The 27037-nt window shown below is 36.2% G+C and overlaps 1 protein-coding gene across 2 annotated transcripts in view; it reads left to right on the top strand.

Moving 5' to 3' along the window:
• The window catches only part of VEGFC (vascular endothelial growth factor C), a 123301-nt gene that overhangs the window by 37482 nt on the left and 58782 nt on the right, over positions 1–27037 (top strand). The window contains exon 1 of one of the 2 annotated variants that reach the window (XM_027773781.1): positions 7432–7470. The exons of the other annotated variant lie outside the window; for it this stretch is intronic. The gene's annotated coding sequence lies outside the window, so the exon portion shown is untranslated. Of the gene's footprint in view, positions 1–7431; positions 7471–27037 lie in introns of those variants that run through there. 2 annotated transcript variants of the gene reach the window in all.

The following is a 27037-nucleotide window of genomic DNA, read 5'->3' on the forward strand; positions in this document are numbered from 1 at the left end:
TCTTTGCTCTATCATTTCACAGCTATATTTTAGAAGAAATAAAATCATCCTTAAAATATAATTTCCTAGCTGACCTTTAAAATAATATTCTGTTTTTCATACCCCAAACTGTTTCTCAAGAACATGATTGTAATGACCACATCACTTCATTTCTACTTTCATGTTTTGCATGCTCCTTGCTATTAACAATTTTAATTTTTCCTATGTAATAAATCTTATTTTATTATATATGTCTCTTATAATTTGAATGGTCTGTCTTCACAAATATTTGTGAATACTTTTTAAGTCTTAAAAATATTTTAATCTATTTCATTCTTATAGTCAGAATAATTAAATTTATTACACTAGAAATGAATACAAAACATTTGTTGCTTCTCTCCTTTGCAAAAAGCATGTCTATTCCTGATATATTTGGAGTTTGATGGCCTAGATTATTAATTACAATTTTTGGGGACTAGCAGATGGTGTAATGAGTACGTCGCTGGACTCCCACATGGCTAACCATGGTTTGAATCCTGGACCCAGAGGCTTAAACTCACGCTGGGCATGTGTGTGTGCATGTCCAAAATCCTGAGAGGAGAATGGAGAAGGGATTGCAACATTGCCAACCCCCCTCCCCCGGGGGGGGGGTTCTTGCTTTCTGTTTCTTTCTCTCTCTGGTGAACACATGTGCCATATAGTGAAAATCTCTCTTAAAAAATGTTTTTAACATATTTACCAATGAAAAATTACATATATTTATGATATACGATGAGATATTTTGTTTTTTTATATAGGTTTTGGAATGATTAAATCAAGCTAGTTAATATATCTAGCCTACATGTTACTGTTTTTGGTGATGAGAGCATCAACTCTTTTAGCAATGTTCAAGTATGCAGCATATTATTATTTGCTGTACACCATTCTGTATGATAGCTCTCCAGAAACTATTTCTCCTGTTCTGTTGAACTTTTGTAAACTTTAAACAACATCTTTCTCTTCCCAAACACCTACCCTTTGCCCTCCAACCACCTCAGTCACCATTCTACTGTATACTTTTATGAGTTAAATTTTTTAGGTTCCGTTTATAAATGTGATCATACAATATTTGCCCGTCTGTGCTTCACTTATTTCATTCAACAATGTACTCCAAGTTCATTCACCTCTTTGAAAATGGCAGGATTTCTTCCTTTTTAAAGGATGGATAATATTCTATTGTCTGTCTAACTTTTTGCCTGATTTTTTGTCTATTTACCTACCTACCTACCGGCCTTCTTCCCAACCTATCGATCAGGATGCATCACATTTTCTTTATCTGTTCATTCTTTGTTTCACTTTCTTCGGTATCACAAACACTATCACAGTGAACATGGAAGTACAGATATCTTCAACATACTGATTGGAATTCCTTCGGAAAAATACCCAGATGTGAAGTTGCTGCATAATAGGGTAGTTCAATTTTTAATTTTGTTGAGGAACTTCCATAGAATTTTCCATAGTTGCTCTAATAAATTACATTTCCAACAACAGTATACAAGGGTTTATTTTTCTCTACATCCTTGCCATTACCTGTTATCTTTTGTCATTCTTTCAGGTATGATTGAAGGGTATCTCGCTGTAGTTTTAATTTGCATTTATTTCCCTGATGATTAATATGTTGAGGACCTTTTCTTGATTTCTTTTTTAGAGAAGTGGGTATTCATGTCCTTTGCACACTTTTAAATTTAGACATTCACTTTTGCTTCTATTGAGTTTGTTTGGTTTCTAATATTCTTTGGATATAAACTTGTTATCAGATATATGGTTTGCAAATGTTTTCTCCCATTCTGTAAGTTGTCTCTTTATTCTGCTGATTGTTTTTCTTTGTCGTGCAGAAAATTTTTAGTTTGAATCAATTCTGTTTGTCTATTTTTGGTTTTGTTTTTTTGAGGGGTCCTATCCAGAATTCTTTGCCAAGATCATTGTCAAGAAGCTTTTTCTCTATGTTTCTTCAAATTGTTTTAGTTTCAGATTTTTATTTAAGACTTAGATTATTTAAGTTAAATAATTATATTTTACATTTTATATCTTAATGATAAATTCAATATTTTACAACCACATTGTGCACATATCTTATAGGTGTATACGCATGTAATTTACACTACATATAATTCATGTGCAACTTGCATTTATCTGTATTATCAACCAATCACATTATACATGTATTTACAATCACATTAGCATGTATTTAGACTCAATTCCCTTTGCAATAATATCCAAGTTTAACAGCTATTTTATGAGTTCTTTATTTTGATTCACTAAATTATGTTTTGAGAACACATTTTATGGAAAGTGTAGGAATAAATGGATTTATAATTGCAAATTTTATACATGTAAGAATATTCTCTTTTCCTCTACTCATATATTATTGGCAAAATAACTTTCAGGATTATAGCATACAATTATGCTGTACAAAATATACCTGACTCACTTCCCAATCCCAACAACAATCAACCCAATAAATGTTCTTTAATTGCTCTTTGGTATTTATATTAAAGTGAAATCGGAAAAAAGAATTTTATATGTGTAATTATACTATTCTCAAGGTCTTTTTGTATGATTTTTATTTTGTTTGTTTGTAGATTGTGGAAAACCCTTTTTACCTATCATGTTTAAATATTACATTAGGGTATGTCCATATAGTATTCAACTTTCTTAAAATTTAACTGGTATTCAGACTGACTTAAAATTAGCTTCTTACTTGGATGCTTTCATGAACTTTGAATTCTTGTTAATAATATTATTATCATTAGTATTAGTTCTTTCAATAATGCTTTTTCTCTAGTTTGTTTTATTTTATGTGAATTTTCTATCTTACATATATTGATTCTCCAGAAATTGTTTTAAATTATTTTTTATTATTTTTATAATTTTATAAAAAATTTTCTTTTAATTATGAAGGAAATTGTTAGACTTATCTTTTACTTCACTGATTTTTCCCCCCAGCACAATTTGATGAAGAGTATATTTTTATCAATTTTGAATTAACTAATATAATCGTTACCTTTATTTTATGGAGTTTTTTTTTCCACCTATTTTTTGGTATATCAAAACTATGGAATTTTGAAATAATCTCCTGTGATTTTAAGCATTTATTCTAATTTTCGAAGTGAGTTTATCAAGCCAATTGTTCTTTCATGGATGATTTTTTTCCCCTCTGATCCTCATAGTTATAAGTGAATGAAAATTACCCTGTAGAGAGATTGAGGTAATTCAAAATGGTATTAATTTTGGAAGCAACTTATTAATGTACCTTATATCCTCCCTGATGTGAATCAAGTCTGAGAATCACATTTAATTCAGTTTTATTCAGTAAGGATGTTTTCTAACCCTAGCTGCCAAGATTAAAAGGGTGTGATGTCCTAGCTTTAGGTAGTGTCTGGTATGATTGACGCTTGGTACTTGTTCATCTATATATGAATTTACTTCCGGGCAATAAATTAAACTACTGGATATTCACTTCAAATTTCAGATAAGCAGGGTAACTAAAGTGTGGCAAATCCCAGAATGATTAGAAACGAATCTCAAGCAAAACTGAGACTATTAAGCATATATGTCCTAAAATATGAACCCTGACATATTTGATGGTGTTCTTTGCTGCTGGCAACCAATCTTCCCTTTCCTTCTACTACTAATTATTATTGATAATTAAAAAAATTTTTCATTCTAGTAGAATCATATCTAAATGATTTACTTCTCTCTTAAGAGTTAAAAAGGTTTTTTCACACATACTTAGATGATAACATTAATAATATACAAATAAATGTATGTCATTAACTTAGCAAGTGAGTGATCATCAAAGAAATTACTGAGAAATAGGATATGTAATTTCAGATTCAAGAAATATGGAAAATGCCTAGTAAAATTATATTTCCATCCTTATGGAAAATAAGGAAAAGATAGGATACTAAACATAAAGAAAGAACATTTCCTAAACATATATTGAACCTGTTATTTTTCTGGATATAAATTTCCCTAAAAGATACTGAATTAGTATTAGGTTCTTTATCATTTCATTGGTATTAAAGAGGACTGTTCCTATTTAGATATAGGAATAACTGAATGAGAACAAAATGTGTGAAAAAGAATGAAACTTGGGGAAGAAAACCATCGAAACTAGTAAGAGGTATGTTCAACTACAAGAAAGAGAGAATTTAAAAATTAAATTCAAGTTAATGAATATTCATATAAAGGTTAATTAAGAGCAATTTAGTTGATATGCTTCCAAGTTCTTTAGGACTGCTAATGCATAATTTAGTATTTACATTAGAATTTAATTATTTTTTATTGTACTAGTGTTGTATTAGCACTATGAGTCTTGCTTTCTATTATAATCTATTTGAAATAGGTATTAATAAATCAAACTACCTGTTATAGTTTAATTCTTTGTGCATGATTTGGCATGATTTAGATTAGAAGAGGTAGATAATGTTGTCATATTGGGATTCAATTTTTAAAGTTATATATTTATTTCTTTAGAGAGAAAGAGAGAGAGAGAGAGAGACATCCCTCAACAGTGTCTTCACACTGCAATCTATCAGCCAGCTTAGATCACTGGTATACACACGTGCCTCTGGCATGTACGGGTAGGTCTCAGGACATGAAACTGGGCCTCTTCATGGGGGTCCAGTCGTGTCACCGCTGTGCCACCACCTGGCCCACATGCTGATATCTAAGCCTGTATCACAGATGCAGAGATCCGTTGTCTTCTAACTCTTGTGTAGCCAGTATTGCCTGTTTCGTTCAATTGGCATTTAATATGTTACCTTTAGGACAGGTACCCTGAAATATTTTGTTCACAGCTGAATGCCCAGAACTTACTATACTTCTGACATTCAAAAAATGTTTATGAACATAGGGTATATTTTGTTAAATAATAAAATATCGTCTGGGCCAGCAGGTGGTATGGTGGCACTGGTTCCCACATGGCTAACTCTGAATATTGAGTCAAGGTTCGGGTGTGCTTTTCTTTCTTTCTTTTCTTTTCTTTCTTTTTTTTTTTTGAGAGATTTTTGCTATAGGGAGCATGCATTCTCTAGAGAGACAGAGACAGAGAAAGAAAGTGACCAATCATTTCCTAGGGGGATGGCCATGTGCAATCCTTTCTCCTCCTTTCTCCTCTCTAAATTTTGGGCGCATACACACATACTGTGCCAGGCATGAGGTTTAAGTTACCAGGTCTGGGACTCGAACCATGCTCGACTACATGGGAGTCTAGCAACATAACCATTACACCATCTACTGGTCCCACGTGGCCTGCTTTTCAAGCATGTTTGTGTGTACGCCCATAGTCCCAAGAGAAGAATGAAGGAGAAGGGATTGTGGCATAGCCATTCTTCCTGGGGATGATTTCTCCTAGCCCTCTCTCTTGTCTCCATCTGTCTCTTTCTGCTGAGCACATTCACACTGTGGCAAAAACCTTAAAAAAAAAGAAAAGAACTTTTATATTATCTCAGATAATCTCAGAATGTCATTATTAGTTTGATAATGTTGTTGTTACATAATAGACTTAAAAAATCAAGAATTTGGGAAGTCATGTACCTTGGCCAGATATATTGAATGAGTTTGGTGGTAGAGGTGGAATTTGAACTCAACTCTCTCAGACACTAGAGCTTTGCCTGTGGTCTTTAACCTCTGTGCCACATTATGGTTCCGTGTGCCAAACTATTATATTACTGTATTAAATAATATATCTAAAAAATAGTCTCTGGCACAAGAGGACTATTTATGTAATCAATCATACCTAAATTAATTAGATGCATATCTGTTTAATTGAATCCTCAACCTAAAAGTATTAGCTGGCCATGTAGTACTGCAGCAATACATTCATCATAGAGATTAGAACTTAAGGGTTGGTGTTCGCAGTCATGTGAATATGGATATGAATATGAGTATGCATGTATCAGTAGGATCCAAGCATATATTATGGATAGTATCTGCATGGCATGTCAGTGATTAATACTTCTGACGGTCTTAATTTGGGTTTTACCAGAAGTAAGCAGCAAAACAGAAACTTGAGGCAAGGTGATCACTGGGGACACTGGAAGAGAAGTTGTAAAACGATACAACCTGGGAGAGATCTTAATGGGTGGAACAGCATCAAGGAAAAGCTGCAACTCTGGGTATCTAATTGTACTGGGAAACTCTAGGCAGCAGTGTAGAACTTGCCTCTCATAGTTACCTCTACCAAGGGGCAAGGAGCTGGTGCTCTTATATTTATGTACAAACTCTTGTTAATCTTTGACTGGGGACTGCTCTGGGGAGCATAATTTCTGGCACATCCTGCCTGCTGTGAATAGGCAGTATGAGTTCTGGCAGCAAGAGCAAAAAACCAGGCAATTAAATGCAGATGCTAACAGATGGTAGTTGGACTGCTATTTTACTGAAATAGTGAGGACCTAGCTATAAAGGCAGATTATTAACATGGTTTTCTTTCTTTCTTTCTTTCTCTTTCTTTCTTTCTTTCTTTCTTTCTTTCTTTTTTTAGAGAGAGATAATTTTGCTATAGTGCTATAAGGTGCGTGTACTCGCCAAAGAGACAAAGAGATAAAAAGTAAGAAATCACCCCCAGGAGGGATGCCCATACTGCAATCCCTACTCCTTCATTTTCCTCTTGAGATCTTGGGTGTGCACACACGCGCAACTGGCCTGAGCTTAAGCTGCCGGGTCCAGGACTCAGACCGCAGCCAACTACATGGAAATCCAGTGACCTAACCATTACACCATCTGCTGGTACCTTAATATGGTCTTCTAAACAACCTATATATGTATAGTACATTGTATGCATATGTGAATATATACATCTATGTGAGTTGGGACCAACAGATGAAACATAGCTGAATGAAAACTAAAATATAGGAATTTCTTAGATGTAATAGCAAAGATAGAATATATAGACTACCCTAAATAAATTGGTTTCTATCTGAATGTATAGATTGGTGTAGACCATGTATGTGATCATCTGTATTTTAGGAATTGCAGGCATAATTGAGAAACTTAGATTTTCCTGTAATATATAACAATTCTCTTCAGGACCTATGAGTAGATAACTAAGAAACTTTTCTCAATTTTTCTGTTTATTCACCCCACTCCCACTCATATAAAAGCATAGTTCTTCTCATTCATATTTAACGGTGGTTAGAATAATGACCTCCAAACACATTCATGTCTTACTCCCTGGAAATTGTGAATGTTTTACCTTATATGGCTAGGGATTTTTGCAGATGTGGTTAAGTTAAGGATCTTGACATGGAAAGACTAGGATTCCAAATTAATTTTTTGGGGGCGGGCTCAGTGTAATCACAAGAGTGCTTTATAACTGAAATTCAAGAAAGGCTGGCACATCAGACCTCAAGTGACATGATGTAAAGACTCATCGGGTCATTGCTGGCTTCGAAGCTGGAAGGAAGCCATGAGCCAAAGAAAATGGGCAGCTTCTAGAAACTGGAAAAGGTAGGAAAATGGATGTTCTAGAGTCTCTGACAGCTTGGTTTTAGCCTAGCAGATACTTTGATTTTAGACCAGTGGGAACCATTTTATACTTTTTACCTCCGGATGCGTAAAGTGATACATTTACATGGTTTTGCTATTAATTCCAGCAGCAATAGGAAATTAAAATGCTACTTAATCAAATATGTTGATGTAATGTCATCTCAAGTAAAAATCATTGGGGTATTTCAGCTCTTTCTACATTCTTTCTTTGTAGGAATAAATGCTATGTTTTGACCATTAGAAAGAATTTGAAATTTAAGTATGCACAACTGGATTGGTATTCTGCATATTTTGTATTTGGTTGCAGATAATCTTTAAATTTTCTTAATTTTAATTTTGTCATATGGAATACGGTAACTGTAGTAATATTTTTGTTTCTCTGTGGACTTTGTTGTGTCAACTTGGTTAATCCATGTGAAATTAATTCTAGATTACAAAGTAATGCTAATGAGTTCATGTAAGAAATCAAATATTCAAAAGATATAAAGCAAGCCCACATAATAAAGTAGATGTAGATTTCCGAGTATTTAAATCAAGTAACTATATTTTATATTTACAATGAATAAGACTTAAGTTGGTATTAAAAGATTTATTATTTAATGAGAATAACAATGTTATCACTTTTCTATCATGCATTTTTAAATGGGAATTTTCTATGCCTTTTTTAGAGATTTCTATAAACAACTCATTTATATGGGAATAAAAATATTTCGGTAGACTACAAGATATTGAACTTCCCTGCATCATTCAATTTGGAGCTGTTACAATGCTGTATTCTAATTCTAGTTTTCCTAAAACCATGGCAAAGTAGTGTTTTGTGTCTTCTTCCCCTTTTTGCATCTGTCTTAAAATTAGCAGAAACTCTTTAGGGGGATAGGAAAGAACGGACTGTCTCTGCTGCCAGTGTCATCCTAGCTGACAGGGACCAAAAGAGCTGCCTGCTGAGCAGCTTTGTAGCAGGCTGCCATGGACTCATGGGTGAAGAATCCACACAGTTAATGAATTCCATAAGGTGTAGTTGCTGGCTTCTCTCTTCTGAAGCCCCAGACATAAGACACTGGTGCTCAGGTTTTTTTAACTTGTAGACTCTACATCATCCTTTGACACACTCTCCCATTTCCCTTCTCCCTAAAATAAACTCCAATCGAAACAATAATAAACAATTGGCTGTTTGATTTTTAGACAGCATTATCATCAAACAGCCTTAAGAATGCCACAGCTGCAGCCTGTCACTTAGTATTTCAGTGGCATCAGGCTGGAGGCAGTGGAGCCCAGAGTAGGTTAGCATTTCTTATTAGGGTTTCTTGTTAACTGCTGTCAATGCCAGCTAGCTGTTTTGGATCTGTTCTCATGCATCTACTTCCTGCTCTCCATCAATAAATTGTAACTTAGCCAGTTATTAAACATCATGTATGCCACGTGCTGTACTTTTGGTCTTTAACATTTATTGATGTCATTTTATAAACGAGGAAGCTGAGATTTCTTTTTTTTTTTTTTTTAAGAGAGATTTTTGCTATAGGGCATGTAGGCTTGCTGAAGAAACTGAGACCGAAAGCGAGAAATAACTCCCTAGGGGAGATGGTCACACTACAATCCCTTCTCTTCCGTCTCCTCTCGGGATCTTGAGCATGAATGTACATGTGCCTGGTGTGAGTTTCAAGCCGCCAGATCTGGGACTTGCGCCGTGGTTGACTACATGGGAGTCCAGTGATGTAACCATTATGCCATCTGCTGGTCCCAGAAACTGAGATTTCTAAATGGTATAATGGATGGCTTTAAAGTATAGGCTCTTTATCTGTATGGCCTTCCTTTTTATTAGCCAAGTGTCAATTTTCCTGTGGGAGTCATGTTTCTGGGCTGGTGATGTCACAGCAGTAGCACATCTGGACCCACATGGGAAAGGTCCTGAGTTCATGTCTTGGGACCTTCCTGAACATGATGGACAAACACATGTATTCGTGATCCAGATTGGTTAAGACTGGAGAGCTTGGCATGGGGACCTTGTTGGGGTGCCTGTCTTCTCTCTCTTTCATAGACATAAAATAAACTTTTTTTTTTTTAAAAGTCTTGTTTATTAGTATTCTTGCTTGTCATATATTGGTTAGTCAGGAAAGTCATGACACATTTTTGCATAGAAAAGCAGAAAAATACGTCATGACTTTTCCGATAACCCATTATAATGTGCATCTTTACATCTTATATGGGAGGATTTTTATTTGAGTATGTCTTTGTTTTTGCATGACTATTGAATTGACAAAAGACATGAAAATAATTATCTTAATAGTAAATAGAAAAAATGACTCTCTTTACATTTTATTTTTTTGTATCTAAATGATACTCTCCTCTTGAACACTGAAGAGGAACAAAGAAGATAACTTTTGTTGACAGTGTCATGTAGTACCTTTAGAAAGAGAAGGTCTTGCCTCTGTCACACTCAGATTAGGGGAAGTTAGGAGGCCATTAAGAGTGCAAAAATGAGCTATGTAAAAGCCATGCCACCATGAAGAGGAGAGTTTACTCTTCAGGCCTCAGACCTCTGTTTTCCATATAAATGATGTGCTGTATTTTCTGGCAGGAGTATTTTATGGCCTTCCTTTTTATTAGCCAAGTGTCAATTTTCCTGTGGGAGTCATGTTTCTGGGCTGGTGATGTCACAGCAGTAGCACATCTGGACCCACATGGGAAAGGTCCTGAGTTCATGTCTTGGGACCTTCCTGAACATGATGGACAAACACATGTATTCGTGATCCAGATTGGTTAAGACTGGAGAGCTTGGCATGGGGACCTTGTTGGGGTGCCTGTCTTCTCTCTCTTTCATAGACATAAAATAAACTTTTTTTTTTTTAAAAGTCTTGTTTATTAGTATTCTTGCTTGTCATATATTGGTTAGTCAGGAAAGTCATGACACATTTTTGCATAGAAAAGCAGAAAAATACGTCATGACTTTTCCGATAACCCATTATAATGTGCATCTTTACATCTTATATGGGAGGATTTTTATTTGAGTATGTCTTTGTTTTTGCATGACTATTGAATTGACAAAAGACATGAAAATAATTATCTTAATAGTAAATAGAAAAAATGACTCTCTTTACATTTTATTTTTTTGTATCTAAATGATACTCTCCTCTTGAACACTGAAGAGGAACAAAGAAGATAACTTTTGTTGACAGTGTCATGTAGTACCTTTAGAAAGAGAAGGTCTTGCCTCTGTCACACTCAGATTAGGGGAAGTTAGGAGGCCATTAAGAGTGCAAAAATGAGCTATGTAAAAGCCATGCCACCATGAAGAGGAGAGTTTACTCTTCAGGCCTCAGACCTCTGTTTTCCATATAAATGATGTGCTGTATTTTCTGGCAGGAGTATTTAATTTTTTTTTTTTTTTTTTTTTTGAGAGGTTTTTGCTGTAGGGCACGTGGGCTCCCCAGACAGACAGATTCATAAGAGACAGAAAGCGAGAAATCACCCCCCAGGGGGGGATGGCCACACCGCAATCCCTTCTCCATTCTCCTCTCGGGATCTTGGGCACACACGCACACGCGCCTGGCGTGAGTTTTAAGCCACGGGGTCCAGGACACAAACCGCAGTCGACTACATGGGAGTCCAGTGACATAGCCATTACGCTAACTGCTGGTCCCTGGCAGGAGTATTTAGAAGAGTCTGGGCAGTTGGTGTGTCCGTGTCCGTGTGTTTAATGCTTTAAAATTTCAAAGTTCTCCATTAACTGTGTGGAGGCCTTTGATTTAATATTGAAGTATTGATCCAAGTTAAGATCAAACATTTTTAATGCAGGACCTGCTCTGTAACCTAGCAGTTGAGAGAGCAGGAGCTCACATGGCTGATCATGGTGCCAATCCCAGTCTGTGCTGGCAATTTGAAAAACACACTAGTAGGACCAGCAGTTGGCATAATGGCTATGTCACTGGACTCCCATGTAGCTGACCACGATTCTAGTCCTGGACACAGTGTCTTAAACTCACGCTGGGAGCGTGTGCATATGTGCCCAAGATCCTGAAAGGAGAATGGAGGAGAAGAGATTGCGCGAGTTCATTCCTCCTGGGGGGTGATTTCTCACTTTTTGTCTCTCTCACTTTCTTGCGAGTGCACGTGCCCTATAGCAAAAACCTCTCTCCCCATCCCCCCAAAAAAAAGAAAAAGAAAGAAAGAAAGAAAAACACACTGGGGGGACCAGCAGAAGGTGTATGTTTTTGTAATTTTAACCACATTCGTATCTTATCTGTGCAATTTTTTGTAAATTGTGTTGTACTGAGCATTCATTCTTCACATTTCATTTATGGTTGTTTGGTTTTTGTGTTTGATTTTGCTTTTTTGGTTAATGTCTTATTTTACAAGCTGAGCACTGTTCATTCTTGCAGGTTTAGTACATATATAGAAAACTATTATATGAATCCTGACTAATCTTTGCTAGATGGATATTTACTTGGCTTCACACATTTTGCTACTGCTATTAATACTGCAGTAGACATTTCAACGTTTCCATACAAAACCTAAAATGCTTTATTCTTGTAGCAGTTCTTTAATCATTCTGTATACTAATCCTTTAACAAGTATTTGGTTTCAAAGCCATTCATTTTAGTCCCTTTAATTTTCTAAAAATGTCATTGATTTTATCTAATTTAAAAAATTTATTTGCACAAAAATAGTCATAGTATTTCTTTAAGATTGTTGTCTTATATAGCTATTCTGTTTCTTTTTCAAAAGAATCATTTAATTTAGTTAATCATTTTTTCCATTTCAACCAGAAAGATGGGGTCTTGATGAGGTGAGAAAAGAAGCCACCAGGTCTGGGACTCACACCATGGTTGGCCATGTGAGAAACCAGTCTTGCTGGCCCATTGTCCCATTTCAGTAGTAAATTTTCTGAGATTTTTCTTTTATTCTCGATTATTCTCATTTGAAGATTATTTAAATCTCTTCAAAGAACATCATTTTATATTTTTGACCTTCTTTAGTTTTTTTTTTTTTATTTGTATTCCAGTGTTTTACAATGTTGTCTTGATTATATCCTTCTTTTTGGTTTGAGTACATTCTCTTTCTTTTTGTGTTAAACTAAATTAGAACTTACTATTTTCAATTTTATGACTTTTTAAAGGTTTATTTATTGGCCAGCAGGTACATGGAGGTTAAGGTGGCTGGATCTGACACTGCCAACTATCATTTTAGTTTCGGACTCAGCAGACTTAAAATTGTGCCGGACACATGTGCCTGCAGTGCCCAAAATCCTAAGAGGAGAATGGAGGAAAAGAGGTTGCACCTCATCCTCTCTGAGGGGTGATTTCTCACTCCTCCCCCGCCCCCCATACCTTTCTCTCTAGAGACTACAAATATCTTATAGCAAAAATTGAAAAGTAAATAAGTAAAGTAAAAAGAATGGAAAGCAACTGCACATAACAGAGATAGTGTGGGAGGAAGGTGGAAAATGGGGATATAAAACAAGAAATGGAAAATTATTTATTAATGATAATATGTATGACTAAGCCACTATACAGTGTATTCTGGATGGGAAACCACATTTTGTATGCTGCAGTGATGTTCAATGAATGAGTGTAAAATAAATTTTTAAAAAAAGATTTCTAGAATGAAACCATAAAGAAAAAAATTATGTATTTCTTTTTCCATGAGAAGGAGGGCAGGTAGAGGTCTATTAAAAAAACAGTTTGTTGTAGTCTTCATAAAATTTCCAGAGTTGGAACCAGCACAAGGTATGGTGGTCAAGGCACTGGACACTGCCACATGGCTGACCACAGTTCAAGTCCTGGACCTAGTGGCTTGCTTTTTCACTTTCTCTCTCTCCCCCTTTCTCTCTGTGTGTCTGATCAAATTAAAATAAATGAATGAATAAATAAAATCAAATAAATAATTTAAAAAATTTCCAGTCTGGGTATACACATTAAATGCCTCAATGCCTATCTTAAAAACATTTGCCAATTCCAAAGAAACTTTTTATAGTTTGAAAATATTAAATTTTTATATGTGGTAGTATATAAATTTTAAATATTTTTAAACATATTAGGTTAAACTTGAGGTAGAGCTAAGCAAAATCATCATTGTTTGGCCTAAGCCGGCCTTTTCCTCCCTCCTGATGATCAGTCCACCCTCCTTTCTTATAAGCTGTTTAATGAAGCAGAGTTGATTATTATTTACATGGTGTACTTAAGGGGTCCAATCTTTGCTACTGACTCAGAGTTTTCAGCCACATTCCTCATAGTTTTTGAAGAACACTTGTGATATAGCTTTAAAAAAAGAGATGGATTCGTGTTTATCTCATTTATTTTTGCCTCTATTTTACTGTTATTGTTCAAAATAAGATTTACATCATCATGCAGGAATAATTTATCCATTTATTTTTATACGTTGCCCTGGTGAAGAGGAACATATTTCATGATAATGTCAATTTTCATCTATCTCGATTAGTTTTTAAGTGCATCTCATTTCCCTGTTTCCATTTTCAAAGCTTATATCGCCACGCTGTTAGATTTTATGCATGATGTAACATGATACAACCCCATGATATATTTTCATGATGCCAGAGCTTTGAATTATGTAAATGAGAAATGTGAAGCAGCACATGACTTCTTCAGTATGCATGTCAGGAAGAATGATGCATAATTGAGTGATGCTGTTTATCTCTGAATCTGGATATTCTTAAAGTGCATATCTCTGTAGTATCTCAGCCCTCGAGCAATAAGTAGATTTCTCCATCTGGTTAATAAATTCAGCTAAGAAGAATTTATCAACATCTGACTTCTGCCTTACTTTAGTGGCTTTATGTGAATAACTGATACATAGTGACTTCTGATCATTTTTGTGGGGTTTTTTTGGGAATTTAAATAGGGACTTAATAGTGTTTCTGCGCTATTGTGAATTTTAATATTGCAATCAGCTTCATCTAGGTTGCTTTACTCATACTAGATACAAATAAAAATATCAAGCAATCAATGCAGTTAGCTTTCAGTTTTATCACATATACCCTAACTTGCATAACTTCATAAAATATAAACATTAAAGAGAAAGCAAGTCAATAAAATATAGGAAGTATGAGTGGAAGGGGAGGAGTTTTCAGAAGTATATTATTCAAGGCTGGCTACATTGTACAGCTAGAAAATACTTTCAGGAGAACCTGGATTGCACATAGTAGCCGTGGTTTGAATCTCCAGCCAGATCAGCAAGGAATATGCTGAGCTGAGCACAGTATGAGTGCCTACGATCTGATGGGCTGGAGGACAGGAACGGGCTTCTCTCTCTCTCTTTCTCTTTATCAGTGTGTGCAAGTGCTCTATCATGAATAAAATGGGAAAATATGTTATTCAGCAAATAATAGAAATGGAGTCTTGGGAACCAGCAGTTAGCGTAATGGCTATGTCTCTGGATTCCCACATAGTCAACCGCGGTTTGCGTCCCGGACCCGGTGGCTTAGAACTTATGCCAGGTGCATGTGCGTGCGTGCCCAAGATCCCAAGAGGAGAATGGAGGAGAAGGGATTGCAGCGTGACCATCCCCCCTGGGGGGGTGATTTCTCGCTTTCTGTCTCTATGTCTCTCTCTGTCTGTCTGGCGAGCACACGCGCCCTATAGCGAAAACCTCTCAACACGCTCTAAGGCAAAAACCCCTACAAAAAAAAAAAAAAAAAAAAAAGAAAAGAAAAGAAATGGAATCTTACAAATTACTAAATTAAATTAAGTGGAGTTCATTTTCTTTAAGAAAATAGATACTGTAATAGTACAGAGAACCAAGTAGCAACTGTACCTCCAAGGCTCTGGAAGATTCCTGGCTGCTTCTAGACCTCAGCAGTAAAACTTTTCATATCTCTCTCATTGACATTGGTATTCAGGTTGTTGGTTACAATGTCTATCCACCTCTGTTTTTCTTTAGAAGTTTAGCATTTCCACAAGGCCACTCCTTATTGGATTAGCCTTGGTTAAGTTTCTCTACCCCGGAACTGGTCATCAATAAGCAGGGAGCAAAAAGATAGCACAGACTAAGCTGGCAGGGTGGGGTGGGAGTAAGCTATTTCTGTGAGCCATAGAGACACTCTGCTTGTTTTATTTATTAATGATGAAAAGGACTGGTTAGTAATAGAAAAGGCCATATGGTATTGATGGTATTGTCTTCTAATTTTTTAAAGAATTATTTTATTTAACTTTATTAATTTTATTTATTTATTTTAATTTGACCAGAGAGAAACAGAGTGAGAGAGAGCTGGAAAGTGAGAAAGCAAACCGCCAGGTCTAGGACTCGAACCACTGTTGGCCACATGGGAATTTAGCACCTTAAACACCATGCCACCTGCTGGCCCCTGCTTTCATATTTTCTCCACTATCCATGGGTAGGTCTCTTCTTTACCATCCCTTGCAAGTTATTGGTTTGTGTTAGACATTGAATTCACTTGTTTACATTATATTATTGGAAAGCCCTACGTCTTAGAAAACTATTTCTTACAGTGAACCAAAATGTTGCCTTTGTGCGCCTGTTCTGGCTTTGACCCTTAAAATTAGAAAGCAAGTCTTCTGCCTGCTAGCACAAAATTTGCAAAAAAAAAAAATACCATTTCTTTCTTTAGGTTTGCATTTCTGTGCTACAAATACTACTGTTCATTAGGCTGTTGGTATTTTACTGGGGTGGTTATCCTCATCTGAATCATTCCCTTCTGTCTTAAAATGTGCTGATTACATTAAACATAGTACTCCATCTGTGATCTACCCAGGTCAGACCCAAGCTGTCCTCACTACAGCTTTAGCAGGACATCATGTTTTTGGTTAGTGATAAACTTGAAAGTACCTAACATACCCAGACTTTCCCCCATGAGCTATTGGTAGGCCAGGATGTTTGCTGCATCATTAGAGGTCATGGTCTAACATGATATTCCTGGAACTACACGTGGCTATCTCTGTAGACAGGCAGAGGAGAAGACGGAAAAATCCACACGTCCCGGCAGATTCAGTCATGTACAGAACACCCTGCTCAGGAATGTTACTGAATCAGTGCTTCGACAATCGCAACGAAGTGGAATGCTAGCTTGTCAGATGACAGCCAATAATAATCTAGGGGAGCTAGAACTGGGAGTTTAAACTTTTTAACAAGAACTATACAAGGAACTTTGAAATTTCATAGAAATATGGAATTAGAGTATCATTTTATGTTGGTACAAAAAATTTTGAATCTATGCAGTTTGGTCATAATATTCATTTTCCATGAATTTGAACACACACACACACACACACACACACTCACACACACATTTACATGTAATATTTTTCCAACAAAATTTTTAGAATTACTGATGCAGTGCAGGTAGCAGTAGTAGATGTTTAGACAAGTCATTTACAACTTGGTGACTCATAAAGAAATGGATAAAGCCTCCCAAGGGAGTCAAGGAAAAGGTGGCACTCAGAAATCTCTAAGGGTCAGTGGTTTGTGTTTGACTCAAAGCTGATGTCATTAAAACCTTGGCAGCAGTTGGCCCTTATGAGAGTCTCTATATTTCCCTACTGAACAGATTTGTGGGAAGCCGATTGTCAGGGGATTCTTTCAGACAGAAAGAATAAGGTGGACACTCCGTTATAAAGATTCTGCTACGACTAGGGATTACAAAATGATAAGATTTAGGGTTTTCTAGAGTTAGTATAGAAATTGCGTATTATGGTGAAAATAGCACAGACTGTCATATAGTCCAAACGACCTAGGAATATGGATTTCTCTTCTCTTTCCTACTTACTGGCCAAATACATTTTGTAAGTTGTTTAACTTCTCAAAGCCTCAATTTCCTCATCCATCCAATTAGGTTAATATTATTTACCTTGAAGTACTGTTTTAAGAGAAATAATATATGTATTTTAAAAAACTGGCACAGACTCTGGTCATCAACAATAAATAAAAATATTAATAGTTATGATAATTATGGTTATTATAAATTCCTTTCACATGTTTGGGGGCAGGATTTATATCACCAATCAAAGAGGGATTTGAAAATAAATGAGTAGGATTAGAGCTGATTTTTAGAATTCGATGACGTAGAAATTAGTATTAACGCAATGCACAAAGATGGTGACGTACCGTTGTGAAACACATTGAGCCTGTTACTCTTCAGAACAGCCCTAACATCAGTGCTGTGAAATATATTTAAATGTAATAAAGCTGACATTCAGAATGATTATTAATAATTATTAGGAGAGAAATTTAAAGTAAAAACAGTGAGGGGCCAGCAGATAGCATAGCGGTTATGTCGCTGGACTTTCATGTGGCCGACTGCAGTTTGAGTCCCAGACCCAGTAGCTTGAAACTCTCTCTGGCATGTGTATGTGTGTGCCCCAGATCCCAACAAGAGAATAGAGAAGAAGGGATTATGGTGTGGCCATCCCCACACCCCCCCAGGGGTGATTTCTCAATCTCTCTTTCACTGTCTCTGTCTCTCTCTCCAGCAATTGCACATGCCCTAAGGCAAAACAAAAACAGACACAAAAACTCTAAAATAGATAAATAAATAAAAATGAAAGCAGAGGAACTAGGGTTTGACTATAGTGTATGTGACCGCAAACTCATGAGTTTTCCTGTTGTCATGCACTTTAGTTTGTGAGGAAAGCAAAGAAGGAACACAAGAAGAAACATTTAACTATAAATAACAGAATTAATTTAATGCTGTATCATTTATAGCTTTTCTGCCTAAATACAGTTCCATGCCAAGAAATCATGTAATGTGGATCTCGAATTCACTTTTCCTTTCCCTCATGTAGACATTGGTCGAAGTCCAGATTTCCTTTTCTACGGAACACTCCGTAACAGTTTCACCAAACATTTCAATTTGCAATATACATTAAAGGGCTTTTCAAGTGAAGGTTATACTTTATCTTTTTTTTTTTTTTATTATCCGCAGCATAACGTGTTTTAAGATGTATGGGACACCCTATACTCTATTAGTTTAAAATTAGGAATTAGAGGTTAAGACATCGCATCCACAGTGTAATTCAGTAGCTGTTTGGCAGTTTGCCAATGGCTGTGGTACTAAAGATAACCATACCAGATAAATCCAGCCCCAAAGTGGACTCTCTGGCCTGCATTTCTCGGGTATTAATGTGCCTGAGGAGCAGCCCAGTACAATTTCCATCAGTGTTGACTGTCCAGCTGGCACAGCCCTGGGCACCGAAGTGATTTACATAAACTGAGTCATCATTCCAGCAATTAAATCAGCTGGAATTACCACAGGCGTTTCTGGTGGGTATTTTTTTTTTTTTTTCTGTTCCTGAACATTAAAAATGTTTCCATGCTCCAATGTTAGAATTAAGTCAAAATGACACAATCTTGTGTTATATAACTTTCCCAATTATTATGCGATGACTTTATAGAGAGACTATTAAAGTGGAGTTGTTGGGTTCAAAAGAAGTACCCAGAGGCCAGACAGTGGCATAGCATTAAACTATGATGCTTTGCTGGGGCCAGCAGAGGGCATGGTGGTTAAGGCACTGGACTTCCACGTGGCTAACTGCAGTTTGAATGCCAGACCTGATGACTTGAACCTCACACCAGGCTTCTTTGCATGTGTGCCCCAAATCCCAAGAGGAGAATGGAGAAGGGACTGCAGTGGGGCCATTCACCCTGGGGCTTGGCTTGTCACTTTCTCTGTATCTCTCTGTCTCTCCAGTGAGTACGCATACCCTGTAGCAAAAATCTCTCTTTAAAAAAGAAAAAAGATATATATACACACACACACACACATATATATAATATAAAGCAAAATATGTGAAAATATATATATAATAACTACAGAGATGTGTGTGCGTGTGTGTGTAGGAAATGCTCAACTAATGCTCAGCTGGGGCCAGCAGTAGTGTGGTGGTTAAAGCACTAGACTCCCACATGGCCCGCCAAGGTTTAAGCCCCAGGCCCAGTGACTTGAAAATCATCATGTGCCTAGGCTTGCCTAAAATTCTGAGAGGAGGACAGAGGAGAAAGGAATGCAGCATGGCCATTCCCCCAGGAGGTGATTTCTCACTTTCCCTCTCTCTGTCTCTCTCCATTGAGCATATGTGCCCTATGGCAAAAAACATTTAGAAAAGGAAAAAAAAGAAGAAGAAAGAGAGAAAGAAAGAAAGAAGAAAGAAAAAGAAAGAAAAAGAAATGATGCTCTGCTAGGCAAGCCCACACAGGAAGGTTCTTGGTTGAATTCTGGAACTTTTCTCAGTATACAGGCATGCATGTATGTGCCCATGATCTGGGGCTGACCAAAGAGTGGGGTTAGATAATGGTATTGGAACCTTGTTGGGTTTCTCTTTCTCTCTCTCTAACTCTCTCAGAAGAAATAAACTTTAACATCATGTAAAAATAAGTATCTGAGCTTAAAGCCAGCCAGTGGTATGGAAGTTAAGGTAGCTGAATATCACTTGGCAAGTGTGTGATTCGAGTTCCAGACCCAGTGGCTTGAAAACACTCTGGGCACATGTGTGTGTGTGCCCAAAATCCTGAAAAGAGGGAGAGATGGAGGAGAAGGGATTGTAGAGTGAATACCCCCGTGGAGAGTGCTTCTGCCTTTTCCTTTTTCTCAGTCTCTTTCTTTCTCCAGTGAGTGCACTTATCTTGGAGAAATTAAGAAAAAACAAAATGAAACTATTGAAAGGATCTGAATTCTTCTATCTGGCAATAAAAGATAACAATATATAAGAGATACGGGACAGTGACATTGACAAATTAAGGATGTAATGCTAAATATTTATTTTTTAGCTCCTTGTTTTGCTTCTTTTTCCAAGTTCAGAGAATTCTCACCTTTTTAAAAACAGATTAATAACTTTATGCAACAAAATTTGTTTACTGCTTTCTATTCATTCTTTGAATAGTGAATTACTCATCTTAACTCCTAAGTGTTAATTGAGTCTTATTATATGTAAAGAACAGTTTAAGGTGTAATGAAAAAATGACCCGGACTTGGGACAAAGGTAAATTTTGTCTTTGTTTAAGATGTTTTTGGAATAGGTACTTTTGAAAATGTCTTCCTGATCTGTGGCAGTTTTTCTTTCTGAACAATCTAAATGTTGGCATATAAAAAAGTAACTAAAACATTTGGAAACAAATGTTTATTCCTTCTTTATTCCTTCGTTCTGTTTTTCTCCATTTCTTCCTTTTTTTTTTTTTTTTTTTCTTCTTTCATGAGGAATGTAGAGGGAGAGTCACTTGCCCGTGAGAGGTTCTCACATAGCCTCAATTCCACATCATTCCTCCAAACCTAAAGAAGGCTAGTTTTTTGTTTACTTTTTTATTCATGATAGTGTGTGAGCATGCATGAGAAAGAGAGAGAGAGAGAGAGAGACATCCTCCACAGGGTCTGCTCACCCTGTGATCTCCTTCCTCCAACCTCCAGCTCTTCAGGATCTTGGACATGGGTGCACATGTCTAGTGTGTTCCAGATCAGTCCTGCCGGGGATTGAAGCCATGGTTGGCCGTATGGCTTCCAGCACTGTATGATCCAGCATGGAACTTCCAGCACTGCACTACTGCCTGTGCCATCTGGGCTGGGCTGGGGAGGCTAGTTTTGATCCAAGAGTCTATATAACTATAAAATAATTAAATAATTTTGATGTGTGTGTTTCTAAAACAATTTCAGACCTATGATTTTTGTATGTTCCATCCCATCTTTACATCCTTTGGGGAGAAAAAGCTCTCAAATAGTTAAGTAGAGATATATCAGGACCCCCTGTCGTTTTTCCGCTCTAAATTAAGTAGGCTTAAGACAGATTTCTTTCAGAACCTGCCTTACCATCATCAAACTGTAAACAAATGCTTAGTGGTGTAAGTGGGTATGAAAACTGCTAGATCATTACTTGATTTAAAAATGGCATTTACCAGGGACAACAGGTGGCATGGTGGTTAAAGTGCTGGGCTCCCACATGGCCAAATGTGTAGTTTGAGTCTGGATCTAGAGGCTTGAAAATCATGTCAGGTGCATGCGCATGCACACAAAATCACAAGACAATGGAGGAGAAAGCTTTGCAGCATGGCTATCCCTGTTGAGAGGTGGTCTCTCCCCACCACTATCTCTCTCTGTGTGTCTCTCTCCATTGAGCATACTAAACATAGAAATAATAATTCAAGATTTTATAGCAATAAAATAGATTAGCCCAGAATTCATTTGATGTTTCTTAAAAAATTATCCATGTTTTAGTGTTCATGTAGTTCTTGTGATGGGCAAAATGTTTAAAAATTTGAAAAGAAAAGATACTGTTTTTTCACTTGATATAAAATACCCCAAATAATAATATAAATATGTGTTCTGAACAGAATAATCAGAAAGATAATCTAGTTATAGGATTTATATGGATAAAATAAAATCTTTAGGAAAAAAATCACATCAATTCCTCATAATTTTACTTATTATTTATTTTATTTTTTAAATTTTGGACTGTACCTCACAGCCTTGAGCCTCCTACCTCAGTCTCCTGGCTGGGACTAAAGGTTCACGCCAGCATACCTGGCTCTTTCTTTCTTTTTCTTTTCTATTCTTTTTTTTTTTTTTTTTTTTTTTTTTTTTTTTTTTTTTTTTTTTTTTTTTTTTTTTTTTACCAGGTGGCATGGTGGTTAAGGTATTGGTCCATAATGTGAGTTCCAGACCTGGCAGCTTGCTTTCTCACTTTCTCTTTCTTTCTCCCTCTAGTTAAATTTTAACCGGCAGGTGGCATGGTGGTTAAGGCAGATGGACTCCCACATAGCTGACCGTGGTTCAAGTCCCGGATGTTGCAGCTTGCTTTCTCACTTTCCTTCTCTCTCTCTGTCTCTTTCTGGTTAACATAAATAAATAAAATAATGACAATAAATAATATTAAATAATTATTTAAAAAATAGTAACAATAACAAAATTAAATATTCTATACTGAATAGTGACAAGGTCTTGCTGTGTTGCCCAGGATGGCTTCAAATTCATGATTCTCTTGCTTCAGCCTCCCCAGGAGCTGGCATGCCACTGTTTGGCTTTTCAATTGGATCAAGAATCAATCTGTCTTCCTGTGTGGTCCCAGCTCAAGGAGCCGCTTATAACTGAGTGCACCACCACCGTGGCTGGGCCATTACACTGCTTCTTTTTATCATATTTTGTTCCTTAATAACTATTTAAAAGTCATCTAAAATTTTAATGCCCATTATACATAATTACCAAATATTGTTTACAATATGTATCTCTCTAAGTCACTGATGCAGAAAGCAGATGAGCAGAGCACATTTTGCAAACTTTAAGAGATACTATGACACATCCTTGAGTTGCTTAATAAGTTTATTGGTTATGATAATGAGAATAAATGCACTGACAGTCACTTCAAAGAATCAGATGCTAGACTCAGACAACATTTGAAAATAAACTATAGCTTGCAATCATGAGAGGAAGGTGTTGAAATATTTTAAGAAATGAATCAAGATAAGTACTGGATTGAGACTTTTAAATCTAAATGTTGGACTAATGTGGGGTTATGTTAAGTAATTTTGGTAACTTGTGATGAACACATAAACCAGCAGAGATTTTGCACAGTTTGGTCTTGTCCAAAACTTGGAGTATGCAACTGAAATCAAACTTTCAAGAGTTTAAAGTTGCTCTGTGGATCACCTTATAAAATAAATTAGACACGGGTACTTTGGTAAATGTCACTTTTTTTTTTCTTTTCTTCCTTTTTTTTTTGCCATAGGGCTTATAGTCAATAATTACAGAAAATTTCCAAATAAACTTCTTTTATAATAATTTCATCCTACTTCAATTAACTAATTTTTATTATAGTTTACATTTCCTTTTCAATGCTGGTTTACTTTTGCCTTTAGGCCATTAAATAGTTGACGCAGCCAAGTGGATGGTCTTTAATATGATCACTTCGGGCTTGTAAATAGTACATGTTTTGTATAACCATTTAAAATATATACACTGATAGGTTAGATATTTTTAAAAGAACACTTTTAAAAAACAAATGTTACCATTTGCTCAACAAGCAGGATCATTATCTTAAAATTCATCCTTAAAAGTAAAACGAGTTATGCTTTACTGTGTAGCTCCTTGACAAGTATTTAGTCTATAGTTGTCTTCTATGTATATAGAATCTTTCACTACTTAGATGTGTATAAATTTAAACTTTAAAATACATAATCGTCTCGATGGCTCAGAGAAAATAGCTTACGACTAGTGGAACGTTTATGATCTGTGCGAAGCTTATACTGAATTCTATAAACACATAGATCATCAGGCAGGTGCATTTACCATATCTTCACAATAGAACTAACTGAGGTACAGAGATACTCAATAATATACTTCCGTTCCACAGCTGATAAGTTAAAGCTAAAACTCACAGACCAGGTCTGAAGTCTAGACTCTTGGTCTAGCTGTGGCCTCACAGTTGGCAGGACACTGTGGTGCAACACCGGAGCCACCTACAAAGGCACTAGTTTCAGTTCCTGGGTTAACTTGAACTGCTGGCACATCTCGGGTACACCCATTAACAGACATGCTTGTGCCATGGTGACTGGAAAGTGCAGGGGTGGGAGCAGTGTTGGCAGATCGCAAGATCCCATTGTGGGTCACTCTCTTTCTTTCTCTCTCTTAAGAAAGAAAGAAACTGAAAAAACAAAAAGAAAACTAGTCTGACCTACTGCATTTGGGTGTATGGACAGACTCAGAGTTATTCAAAGTTTTAAATCAAGAGAAAATATTTATAATTTTATTAGTATAGAATATTACAAAAAAGATCACATAATTAGGAAAGGTTGCTTGAAATGTGGATGAATCTTAACAGATGGTGAAATTCAAAGCTACAGTTTTTCAAAAGCATCAAGTATTGTACTTTTTTATTAGTGAAGCATCAAGTATTGTACTTTTTTATTAGTGGTTTAGATGCAAATTGTTTCCAATATTATCTTTATTCAAGAAATACTTTTCAAGTCTAAGTCCTTAAAAATTATCTGCATAGAGAAATTAAGTCATGAATTGTCATGGAGATGGTGCTCTAAGGTGGAAATGGTGCCTTTTCTCTAGCAGGAAACAGTGGATGTAAATCTATTTTTTAATTGTAATTTCTGTTTATATATAATTGTTTTACATCTTTGTGGTATACTGTATAACTTTTTTAGAGAGATTTTTGCTATAGAGCATGTGTGCTTGCCAGAGAGTCAGAAAGTGAGAAATAACCCTCCAGGGGGGATGACCAGGCCACAGTCCCTTCTCCTCCAGTACCCTCTTGGTATCTTGGGCAGGCAAGCACACGTGCCTGGTGTGAGGTTTAAGCCACTGGATCTGGGACTCAAACTGCGGTTGACTATGTGGGAGTCCAGCAACATAACCATTACACCATCTGCCTATCCTCATAGTGTACCATTTTTTAAGCATGTGTACAATGTGCAATAATCAGGTAAAAAATATAAATATATTCACCATGCCCAACACCACACACTGTTGTTAACACCTGAAAACTGCTCTACTGGTTTGTGAAAGTATATATTACTTTGTCACTGACATTCGTTATTCTGCTATGGTATACTGTTCCAAAATCTATTCCACTTGTTAACATAACACTCCCGTCTTCTAACCAGTTTTTTCCCCATTCCTTCCATACTTTGCCCCCAACAATTCTAATATCTGGCTATCATGCATATACCCAAAGGAGAGGAAACCAATCTATCAAAGAAATATTTGCACCTCCATGTTTATTGCCAAATTATTCATAATCACTAGAACATGGAATCAACCTAAGTGTCCAACAACTGGTTAATGAATAAATAAAATGAAATGAAATGTTTATTCACAGTGGAGTAGTACTCAGATGTAAAGAACAATTAATTTCCATCACTCAAGACAAAATGGATGAACTAAAAGGTGCAATGATAAGGGAAATAAGTTATAGAAGGCTAATACCGTATGTCCCTGCTCAACAAATACTGAGTGTCCTCATTCATTAACAAAAGCTAGGAGACTGGATAACGTAGAAATAGAGACTAATGGTAAATCCATTTTTGAATAAACAGGTCCACCTATCTCAAACCTGGCAAATTAGTTTCCAAAGCATTTACAAATTCAGAATTATAGAAGGCAATTTATTTATTTTTACAATTTATTTCTTCCATGAGCAAGAGAGACAGAGAGAGAGAGAGACAGGGAGACTAACCCTCCAATAGGATTTTCATGCCACGAACCACCCCTAGCATCAACTAACACTGGATTATAGGCATGTGAGTACATGGCATGCTCAGGGAGGTTTCCAGAAGTTGAGTCTGAAATTTTCCCATGTGAACATTACACCATCACCCACCACCCAGAGGCTCTTCAAATGTACCAATTTGTGTAAGGTAATTGCAGTAGATTAAGGGAAAGCATTTTACATACCTTACTGAAATGATTTCACAGTCCTTTGAAATGACGATTTTGGAAGTGATCTAAATGACCTCTTTGAAGCAACAGGCATGATGTTGCTTGTGTCCCCTCACACTTTCAGGTCAATGTTAGTGTCTTAGAGTCTAAGATTAAATCTTTCAGTGTTCTGTTCAAAGTGTATGTTCCGAAGGCTGCATTTGAAAGCTCTTAAATTTTGTTTTGCAATTTCTCACTCCATTACATTCGTCCCACCAAAATGGGCAAAAGTGGGAATTTAATTTATGGGATGATTTCCTCTTAACAGCCTCTGTCCATAACATCCAGTGCTGAAATAGGAGAAGGTAGTATTGGCATATTTACCAATATATTGTTCCTTTTTTTTCTTTTTCTTTCCTTCCTGTTTTATAAAGCTTAAAGAATAGAATTGGATCAAATACCTGTGTATCAGAATACTATCTTTTTACATTAAACAAAGTGTAATAAATTTACACTGTTCTGAATAAGTTATTTTATAATGGCAAAATATTAGGTCTTTGGGAAAGTCAGGGCATATTTTTCTGTGTTTTGCTATGTAAAAATGTGTCATGATGATCCTGCCGACAAAATGTAAACTGTTAAAACCAATCATTAACTTTACTGTAGTGAAATAGTAAGAATTTAAGCACCTTTATTCCCAAAGTACAGGTAGATGAAAGTGTTAGATAAAAGAGAATGATGTTTAAAGATGTCAGAAGTCACATACTTAACAGAAGACTAATTTTCATTTGTGAGACCAAGTGGTGGCATTGTGCTAGTGCGGGTGGACCCACATGGTGAGGTTCTGGGTTCACATCCTAAGACCTCCCTTTGCTTGCCAGGCACAGGAGTAAATGCCCTGGGTCAGCTTGACTGAAACTGGGAGTGAAAACATAGTGATGACCATATTGTGGGTGTCTGTGGGTTTTTCTTTTCCTTATTTTTTTCTCTCTTTCTATCTAACACGTATGAAGAAATAAGCTTATTATCATTCATACCTGAAATACAGGTTTTGGAAAATTTTATAATAAAACTTTGGATTTTAAAAGTTGTAATTGGGTCACTTTACAGATATTAAGTGATGTAGTAAGGAGCTCTCAGAGAAGAGAAACCATGTACAGCAAGAAAAAAATTATTTTCAATAGGTTTAGAATAAATAGGAAAATTTTATGACAG

This window comes from Tupaia chinensis, unplaced genomic scaffold (assembly GCF_000334495.1).
Source record: "Tupaia chinensis unplaced genomic scaffold, TupChi_1.0 Scaffold000373_1, whole genome shotgun sequence".
NCBI lineage: Eukaryota > Metazoa > Chordata > Mammalia > Scandentia > Tupaiidae > Tupaia > Tupaia belangeri.